Source organism: Pseudoliparis swirei, chromosome 10, assembly GCF_029220125.1.
Source record: "Pseudoliparis swirei isolate HS2019 ecotype Mariana Trench chromosome 10, NWPU_hadal_v1, whole genome shotgun sequence".
NCBI lineage: Eukaryota > Metazoa > Chordata > Actinopteri > Perciformes > Liparidae > Pseudoliparis > Pseudoliparis swirei.
This window is the reverse complement of record NC_079397.1, coordinates 15,011,670-15,022,865: the sequence shown is the minus strand read 5'-3', so window position 1 is coordinate 15,022,865 and position 11,196 is coordinate 15,011,670. Positions and strand designations below refer to the sequence as shown.

Below are 11,196 nucleotides of genomic sequence, written 5' to 3'. Positions count from 1 at the left end.
ACAATGACTGTGCAAAGTATACAAAGTAAAATATAAAATACAAAATAAAATATATATGTATATATATATATATATATACACAACATATATGCATACACAAATATAATACTAATGACTGCAGTGTAAAATTAAATTAAATATAGACAGAGTGTGCAAAATGCAAAGTGTGTGTATGTGTGTGCAGATCAACATAGTGTAAATATGAATTTATGAACATTTGTTGTTTCACACCAGGAAGATGGGCAGTCTCTCTCTGGCTGGAGGCTGGAGTAACTATGAGTTGCATCCATGAACCATACAAGCTCGGCCGAGTGTCCCCTGCTGCCCACGACAAGAAGGTCTGCTCATTCCAGAATCGACACTTTGCATCTTGCGGACAGTTTTTGTCACGATAAATTCATTTCGGAAACCACGCGCCTTCCCGTCTCCGACCGAGGCATACGAGCTGTCATGGTGACGGAAGAGAGCATCGGTTTCGGCACGAGGGGCTGATTTGTTGGGACAAGCTGCATCAGAGCAGAGAATTGAGATGCAGCAGAAGTCTGGGCTGAAAGAATTAGTCATGAGTGTGTGTCCAATTACCACTCAGAAGCCCACAAAAAATGTCAAAATAATGAACCACACCAGCTCTCTTCACTGTGCTGAGTGTCACAGGAAGTCTAATATTCAACATGAAGAGAAAACTACAGATACACATGAAATATGAGTCAATAATCTCATAAAAACAACGAAAGTTGACCCGCAGTTCAGACTTTTCTCTTAACGTAACTACAAAGGCGTTTGTTCATGTTTGCACATCTAAGAACAAAGAACATGACATCATATTGTACATATTGTATGTTATTAAGATATAATTCATAATGTCTTGTCTATAAAGATTGCCCTGACAAGCATGCCTGAAATCATGGTAATTATAGCCATGTACATATATTTATATGAAGCTCAGAGAGATCATGATGTCGGTCTCAAGAGTGGTGACTGGTGAGTGTGTGTCTGGCCTGGAGAGAGCTTTACATGCATCTGGAATTGTTAGGAACGAGGCAACCCCTGAAGGTCAAAGGGCAGCAGCTGTCCACACTTGCCTTTTGAACCTTTTTCGGGGACCACAGAGACGGAGATGGAGGGCGATGGGGAATGGGGTCAAAAGAGCAGATATGGGACCGAGCAACTTTTTGAATTCATCGGAGCTGGACAAGAAAACTAGTTTACTGGAGATGCAAATGCTGCAATCACCTTCACGGCTCAAAGCAGAGGAAGAACCTTTCAGAATAAAGTTGCATGAAATCATCGCTCTCTGTCTGCAGACAATACTCTAAACAAGGGATTGGACTCAACTTGTTGGAGCAGGGTCTCGAGAGAATTTAAAGTGTGCATATATGATGAAGCTTTGCTTCAGGGGAAAACAACCATCTTCAATAGTGTGTGTGTCTTTGTGTGTGTGTCTTTGTGTGCGTGCGTGCACTGATTTACAAGTCCAGGTGCTTTAAAAAAAAAGTATACTCTTCACTAATTGCATGAGAATTTGAACTAACCTCTGGCTATTCAAGTTGACCCGAGTACATCTGTAGACAGCAGTCACAGTGTGACGAGGTGAGCGCGTAACATAGGCACAACACACCTGGCAGGAAATGACAGGAAACCTTGTTGTGGTAATTGTTGAATACTTTGTGGCTGAGTATTTATTTATTATTCATGCCTATAAACACAGTGAAGCACACATTTAGTTATGTCAACTCACACATTGCTGTCCACTTGTGTGCCACCCAGCTCATGCAGAGGTTGAATGTATGTCCTGATCCTTTGTAGAAACGCACCATATTTATTGAAACTAGACAGTTCAGTTATGAAGGTTATCTTGTTGAAGGAGTTAGCTGCAATACTTATGATTCTGCACTTTTTATGCTCTGCTAAAGCTAATCCAGCTTTGGTGAGCAGAGCAGAACTGGATTTAACGGAGTTCCCAGAGCAGGACTGTGAAGGACAGTAACAAAGTGTACTCAGGTATGCAGTATAGTCCCATTAGACCTGCGATAGAACAATTTGACGATGAATGACAAAAACGTAACTTCGGATGAATGTTACTATCAACCAATCCCACAAAAAGACAGGTTAGTGCTCATGTCTTCTTTGTACTGTGGCTTTCCACCCAAAACCCATTGGTTCCTACTGAAGACTTATATTTTTAAAGGTGCTCAATTTAAAACTTAAGAGTATTAATATAGCAGCAAACAACTATTTGCAATGTAATTACCTTCGCATTTAAAATGCGGAAGGTTATGTTTTGATCGCCGTGTATTTATTTATTTGTATGAGTGTTACTCTCATAACTCAAAAAGCATTAAACCGAATCGCATGAAATTTGGTGGGATGATTGGTTATTATCCGGGGACCATTTGCTTAGATTTTGGGATCGATCGGGTCAAAGGTCAAGGTCAAGGTCATGAAAAAGTCAAAATCTTCTTTTTACCATAGTGCGGTCAATTTTTATCCAATTGGCATGCAACTAATGCCAAAATGTTCATAATTCAATGCCCAATCTTGTGATATGCGAAGGTATGCGCTCTACCGAGTGCCCGTTCTAGTTACATAGTGTTTCAATGTTTACCTGAGCTGAGATTGAAGTCACGCGTGAGTCTCTCGCGGTTATCGCTGATGATGCCGTCCCGACGCGCGTCTTCGTCGTGGAAGCGTAATGTCCACCCTCCCTTTCCCCAAAACGTGATCACAGGCCACCCCGTCACTGTTTCCATTGTTAGCACTGTTAGCCTCTAGCCGCCTGCTCAATGCATCTATATGATGAACGCCGTGTGGAGATATGCTTTGAATTTAGTATTGGGGTAAAAAAAATCATAATCATATTTTGGAGCATCACTCAAACAGGAACACATTTTGGCGACTATTTTCAGGAATGGATTAATACACATTTGTTTCGCATGCCAAGAATATTCTCAGCAGCAGCCCGGTTTAAGTCGGATTGATTTAAAATAAACTTCAGTGTCAATGTTCATCATAACAGGGGAGCATATCAACCAGTGCATTGCTGTGGCTCATTTAAATGTTCTTCATTGTTTTTGGACAACAATGAGCTATATTAGGCTTTGGCTATACAAGCAATTACATAAGCAATACTTATTAGTAGGATGCATTCACCATTTGATTTGGACTTTTCATTGGAGTTGTTGAAAAAACATAGAAATGTAACACTCAGAATCGTATGCTGCTTCATTGGTGAGAGCTTAATATTCCTGTACCCGCTCCACGACTTTGAACCTCGCCTGAGTGTGAGCTCATATCTGAAGTATGAATGCACCCCGTCCATCAGGCAAGCTCCATGGAATGTGTCTTCACGTGTTTTACTATATTGTACGTTGGCAACGGCTCAGAGATGACACACACACACACACACACACACACACACAAGCAGAGACACGTCTGCTGAGAGCAGGTCATTGGAGCTCTGCGGCAGCACTCAATGGAATGGAAATTGGCCCGGAGGGGGGAGACTGCCGCTATGAAAGCTGCTGCTTCACGTACATTTTACAAAAGTATTCACATAATAAATTCAGGAAAGTAGTTTTTGTTTGCATATAAACATGACAGCCAACAGACACCTGGAGAGGGAAATATGGTTCACCAACGCAGACAAAAAGATGGTAGCATAACTCCTAACATTATCTATGACCTGGCGTGTGTTTTTATTTACTGACCTTTACAATGTTCCGATTTAATGGAAGATAAAGATAAACAAAACCACACATGCTCTCTCTCATGCATCGACGGAGGCTGTCTCTACATCGAAACCTGCTCTCCGGACTCCACAGACTCTGACTGTCCAGGAGCAAATAAATTACAAATATATTAGAGCGTGAGCATATGGTGGTGTCCTCATAATCCACCTCTGTCTCTCCTCCTTCTGCTGTCTATTTGGACTCTTCTCCCCATCATGTGCCCTTTGAAATGTCCCTCTTTGGTGTATTTCCATATTTCCATATGCAAGGCACAGTTGGGGGGTCGGGGGACACAATCATTTGTCGCATAGTCAGAGGCTCTTCCTATGAAGAAAACATATTCACGGGATCACTCGATTTCATGGGAAGTGGACTGTGGGTGTAAGAAGGCAACACCTTTTGGTAAATGAGAGGCTGGGAAGAGGCGGGAAAAGCAGGAGATACAATGACAGAGGAGGAGGAGGAGGAAGAGAGGGTAATGAGAATAGCACAGGGAGACTGGAGTGTAAACTCGAGTAGGCCTGAGGAAAATAGCTGAAAGGTAATGATTTCTGATTGACAGCATGAACTACTAACCCAAATATGATCCTAAACAGAGAGAAAAGGGTGCAAGAAAAGAAATAATAACCGGAAAATGCGTATTGCTAACACGTGTCTGTGGCACAGTCTGGTCTTTCTTGCTGCGACTGTATGATTCAGCACTTCTCACAGGAGATGAAACATATGGGAGACAGAGAGATGAGGTGATGGAGACGACATGAAGAGGAGAAGGAGCAAACAGAATGAGGAGGAAAAACCTCCGCAGGATGAGAGAAACACATGGAGATGGAGAGAAAAAGGGTAAAGACGGTCAGAAATATGACCGGATAGGAGAAGGAGAGGGGTGGCGACGGGTGTGGAGCAAATGTGGAGGTGGGGGAAAACTGCTGTCATCACACTTTGGAGAGCCGACCTTAAAGCTTAAAGGTTAAAAATAACGCTCAAAAGGTCAACGAATAGATTGAAATAGTGTACACGTTCACACATCCACACACGTTCACGCAAGGACTGTGAAATCCCACCTGACTGGAAATCCAGAAGCACAGTCAAACTATCACCTTCCCCCCTCAGGCTGCCATTCCCTGGGCTTCGCGGTGAGGTCAGCCCACCCTGGAGGGGGCAGTATTGTTCCAGTGAGGGTATTTGTCTGAGCATGTCCACCTCCTCCAGACTGAGATCTCCCACCACTTGACCGACTGCCTGTGACATGAGAGGCCTGAGAAAGACATTGCATAGGAATATGTGTCTGTGTCTGTGTGTGTGTGTGTGTGTGTGTGTGTGTTTTTGCCACCATATTAAGCCTTCTTTCCGTTGACATTTTGGACATTATTGCTGTGTTTGCTTGTCACTTGTAATCTATCTAAACGAGTTAACAGCCAAACAAATCCTCTGTTATGCAATTTTGCAACATAGTTTGTGTTCTTATGTAAAAAAGAGTCTGGAGAGATTGTAGTTTTTTAAACTTTAAGCGTGTATTTAGTGTAATATTCAGTGTATTTAGTATGTAGAAAATCACTGAGTGAATTTATTAGCATCAAAGATCTGTGCAACCAACAATTGTGACACGACGTGGTATCAGATGAACGGAGGAATTAAAGTTGAAAGATGAATTATTGTTGTCTGAAAAGAATGAAGAATAAATAGAGTTAGTCCAGATTTTATAAAGCCATGCCCTATACAAACAGTACAAGTTTAAAGTTATAATATAATATTTGGATTATATAAAGTAGTAGCATCTCCCATGCTGACGGGATGTGCAAAGTGGAAACTGCTGGACACAGCTATTCTGTTCTCTCTGTAACGGAGACTAAATCTGCCTACCAGCATCTTTAAAGCTCACTAATTAACACAAATAACTAATGTGTTGAATCCAGGCTAGCAGTTCACCCTGTCTTCATACCAAGCTATGTAGCGTGTAGCTTCTAACCCTGAAGGATGAAATGAACTTAAAACATTTGTATTATTATTTTTGTTGTATTTTGTGTATTATATTCAGTCAATCAAATCAAATACAATACAATATTATTCTATATAATAGACAAAAGAGAAAGACTGAAAAGGAATAGGTAGAAGCAAAAAATGCTTATAAATTCCTATCCTAAATTAAAATCAAAATAAATCAGAAAATTAATATAAAATAAATAAAAAACAACAAACAAAATATATTTATATATACTACCACATACATCTTCCATATAAATACGTTTTTAATCACATTTATAGCTCTCAAGAATTGTTTTAGAAATAATTCCCTTGAAAACCAAAAAGGAGTTCACCATTCTTACATCCATTTCAAAATTATTCCATAATAATAATGTTAATATACTGTGATTGTTGTCCTTTGGTAACGTGTGAGGTCAGCGGTCATAGGTCCTGACACTTCTGTATTGGAGTTACACACAGCATCAATACATGAATGAGGGCATAGCGTGCGTTTTGCCCGCCTCCTCTGTGTATATTGATGAATGGCAAGTTCTTTAGTATGCACTGTGTATTGATTATTGCAATTACACACTATTACAGTTCTATTATCCACACTGGCTGTCTTTAATTACACTCGAGATCAGGAGCGAGCGAGTCAGTCGAAGTGAGAGAGAGACACTATGCAGATAGATAGATGAAGCGAGACACTGCAGCGAACTAATTAAAACAGAAACTTTTTGTTTCAGCAAGTTGACAGGGAATTAATCTGTCCGCAGGGAACACAATGAGGAGTTACACACACACAGACACACACACACACACACAGATATATATAGGGAGGTGCAGTGCAGTGTGCCGTTGCCATAGTTACTGAGTGTGGCGCCACATCATGCGGCAGAGTTAATGCAGAGGTGTGTGTTGTGTGTGCACGTCTTATTTAAGCTTTCATTATATCAGCACCCTGACCTATTCCAACATCCTCTACGCGGGCACGGAGGGAGAAAGGTAACAGCTTCCCATCGGTACCCTCGAGGTGAGGCATAATTATGTTTATGGCGGAGGAAACGTACTGAAAGGAAATATTTTTTCATGAAAGGACAAACACTTCAAATTAATCCTTTGGTTGGTTATGAAAGGGGACGTATACAACCCGATTACCTCATTTGTACCGGGCTAACGACGCCATGAAAACTGGCTGTTATGTGTGATTGTGTCTGTCATCTGAGAGCTGAGATCAAATAAGTGTCCCCTATTTAATTAAAGTATAGATTTATCATCAGCAAAATGATTAGCTGAGCCATATCTTATTATTTATTATAACTGATGAAGTAAGTAATCCGCACATACATGCCGGAGGGGGAGCTGATTTTAATAAAAATACATTTTACAAACTGATACGTTTGTATGTCAAATGTCACTTTCAAGGCAAGTAATCACAGCCATATTAATAATAATTACAGTATTATGGTCTTAGTAGCGGGTACAGTTTTATTCTGAAATGCAGAAGTAGAAATAGAAGTAGTGTCAAAATATGGTAGCATCAAAATGAAATATTAAAGTAAAGTAAAAGCAGCTTACAAATACACTTACAACATTTGAGTTAATGTACTTGGTGACTTTCCACCGCTGTGAGAGAGCCACAGAAAACATGCAGTAAAGGGATGAAGTCCAAGGTGGGGAGCCCAGGACATGAAGGTCAGCGCTACAGTTAGTCACACATGCTGCTCCAACAGGCTTACAGCAAATGTCCGGTTCTCAAAACAGCACGCTCAGCACAAACCCGAAACACATGGGACCTCTAGAATCAATCCGTCCGTTCAAGCGACCCCAAAGGCGTCATCTGCATACAGAGTTACTGATGCAATAATACCGGTCATCAATGTCCTTTGATTCACTGTTTGTTGTTTTTAAACCTCCTGTGCTTTCCACACATAGAGAAAACAGGCATTTTAAATGAAGACACAGAGGCATCCAAAGACTGTGGTTGAGAGCACCGGGGCTCATTAATGACAGAATACAATATCATTTCATTTGTAGAGGAAGGATGTGTACGATATAGCTTGAAATGAGAAGGCATGTCCCCGCTCCTCCCTCACACTTTGCAGTCCGCATCTGCGAAAGCCCAGTTTCGACGTTTACAGCAGCACCTGTAATATTTCGTTGTATACTTTCGCGGACTATTTTCACAGTCCATTCTCGGCCTCTTCACCCGCCCTCTCTACTCCCCATCATTTGAACAGGTAAACCCCGCAGTAAGGTTGAAGTAGAAGGAACTGCTGGACCTGTATCTCATAACAAATCATGGTTGCTGTAAAAGCTGGGGTATAATTTTAACCCTCTGGAGTCTGGGGTCATTTTCTCGATTTTACAAAAAAAATTAAATTCACCTTTTAAAGGCTTTTCCATGACACATACCCATGCGTTATACATAAAAAATTCCAGAACAATCTCAGCTCTCCATAAAATCAGACACAATTGTCCTCAGGCACAAGTGGAAAGAGAAAATATGGCCCTAGAGCTGAGAATTGAAGTTCGATTTTTATAAATTCTTCATATCTCTTGTGAAAACACACCTTTACTCATGTGGACGAACTGGTTCTGTGTTTGAAATTGGTTTACCAAAGGTCCAAGTTCACAAAAGCAGTGAAATATCTGAATACAATGCTAGATACATGTAAATAAATGTTGAAAACCAAATGTTTTTTATCGTTTTCTGAGTAGAAATGATGTGGTCCGTCACACCATTCACCAAATTGATAAAAATGGGACTGAGAAATAAGGGTAAAGTAAAACATTTATATTTTAAAAACGGAAACAGTGAAAAACGCGGCGCTGCGGGCGTCGACTTCAGAGACTTAAAGCCGTTTGGAATAAAACGGCTGGTCATAAGGCTCCACGACATTTACATCCAGCTGGTCAGGAGGCCCCGGCGTCTGAAAACGAGTGCAGGAACAGGTCAGGAGGATCCTCGTCAAATTGGGCGAAGTAAGTCTCTGTGCGCCTTCTAGAAACCCTCCTGTGTTTAGACAGAGCACCTGTGACCAGAGCACACACTTTGGATCCATCACTGTGACATTCTGATTGGTTACAAAAAAAATTATTCAAACAGCCCGGATACATTTTTTTCCCAACTATCTCAGAATGACAGCAGGTTCAGCCAGAGTTTTATACCTTGTTAGCACAGTGGAATTGAGTTTGGAAATAGCTCTGGCTGTATAAGAGTTTCGTTTTATGAAACTGAAGCCGACAGCTGACACGACTGAATACATGAGCTGTGGAAAGAAGGCCATTTCCCACCGTGAAAATACTGAATATATACGGAGATTATCTTTGAAAGACGTGCACGTTAACAGTTTATCATCGTATTGTATGGTAAAGTAAAATCACGCATAGAATAGTATAATTTAGTACTGTACCATCGAGTAAAGTTAACTTTAAAGTAGCACCATATACAAAAGCATCTTCGGGTTTTAGTTTAGTCAAATCAAACACTAGCAGCTTGGATACGTTTTAAAAACATACATTTACTTAAAGAGTAAAACATTTCCGCGTCTCGCAATATTATTTTTGTCACAACTAGAAAACTAAATCGAAACTGATTTAGTAATATTTAAGAATGAAAAAAACAGAAAGTCTCTTTCCTCCTGTCGCTTGTAAAATATGAATAACACCAGGTACCCTTTGTGAATACATATAACGTGCTTCTGCTTATCTCTCCCGTAACAACTCCTTCCTGCAGGCACAGCAGCGAGCAGTCTTTGTTTCTCCAGAGAACGCGCTCGCCGTTTCTCTGGTGGCGTGTTGCCGTCCCGAGGAGTCGTCGAGATGAAAGCGTCTGACATGTTTATCATGTTGGTGAAGCGGGGGAAGACGAGCGCTTCAGTAGACAGCGCGCTGTAAACTCGTACGGCACGATGCTTAAATATTCTCTACGGGCGACGTGTTAAATTACATTATGGTTTATGATGGATAGAAACCAGCAGAGAAAGAGCGAGAGAAACACAGCTGCTGCTATTACAGATGCATAACTGCACATTCCATGCAAAGGTATTGTACGCATAGCCGTGATATCTAACGCTGCCGACAGGAAGGAACAAGAGAGACAGGGAGACAGTAACAGATGCATGAAAAATAGATACAAGCAGAGGCAAATAAGTGTAGATCATCGGAGGTAACGTACGATCACACCAAGAGGCAAACTTCCCAGTCAATCATCTGCTCCTCATGTCATACTTCTCTTTTGGCTTTAAGGCTTTTGAAAACGTTATCATGCACATAGCTGCATCCACGTATGTTAATGCGCAGAAGGAAATCATGTTAATCCACGATAAGATGCAGTGCAGACTGCAGTGGAAGTGGGTTACGCCCCAGGGGCCCGAAACACGTCTGGTGTTCAAACTCCCAAAGAATTATGACGGGGTTGCTGCAACATCTGCTGGCTGAGAGGACGACCGGCATGACGGATGGCCAGGTGTGTTTGGTGTGTGCGTGCAGAGTCTCTGCATCGACATGTGCACGCTCACATGCACCCGCAAGGCACCAGTACATCTGTGACAGAGGACAATTTACATTTCTTAATGAATTAAGAATGACACACACAGGTGCGCAAATATGTATGACTGTCCCCCCCCCACACACACACACACAAATGACAAAAACACACTAAGTTGTTTGTGATGGCTCACTGTTTATTTCCAGTCAACAACTTCCATATGAATACATTTCCAGTTGAATAAATAATCCCATCAGAAGAGATACAGATTGATGTATTTATCATTTATTGACAACAGCTCCATGCTGCATACGATGGATCCACATCTAGGTGTCAATGGCAAATCCTCTTTGATGAGATTCGTGAAAAGTAGGAAATATAATGCCACTTCACTGTCAGGAAAATGAATGCCACATTCATAAAACATCATAAGATATCACATACTTTGCAGAACTTTTCCAGGATGAACAGATACTACTTTTAGTTAAGAATTAGCACACATTAATATAAATAGACAAAAATAACTATTTTACTATTTTTTCCTGTGTTGAACACACTGCTGTACTCCTCGTGACTGAAAGACAGACATTAATCACAACATATGTCAACGCAATACCTTCAGGCCGGAATGCCAGTAATTCTACAAAGAGTAAAACAGAACTTTCCCCATAATTATGCCGTAGTCTCCTTATATACAGTATATATGGTCAGTAACCGCATCATTTATCAGTCATAAAGTATATAGCCAGTGTAAAAGATCCAGGCGTGCTGCGGCACGAGCAACATTTCACAGTAAAAGTGCCAACAGGTATGTCTGACATCGAGTGTTTGGCTCGTGTTCAACGCATCACACTCGCAGTCGCTCGGGGTTAGACAGCAACACGAGTGTGTTCTGTGGTTTTCTTTTAACTTTTAAAAACACAGACTTTTGATGCTCTTGTAATTTAACCCGTTTAACTAATCTTCTATGTTAAGTGGTGTACTTCGGTACCGTCGCCGATGGATCGACTTCCT

The 11,196-nt window shown here is 41.0% G+C and overlaps 1 protein-coding gene across 1 annotated transcript in view; it reads right to left on the bottom strand.

Annotated features, from left to right (window-relative positions):
- Window positions 1-10,381: 10,381 nt before the first annotated feature.
- lrguk (leucine-rich repeats and guanylate kinase domain containing) overlaps window positions 10,382-11,196 on the bottom strand; it is a 17,935-nt gene continuing 17,120 nt past the window's right edge. The window contains exon 21 of the mRNA XM_056425472.1: window positions 10,382-11,196. This exon is cut by the window's right edge and continues 238 nt beyond it. The gene's annotated coding sequence lies outside the window, so the exon portion shown is untranslated.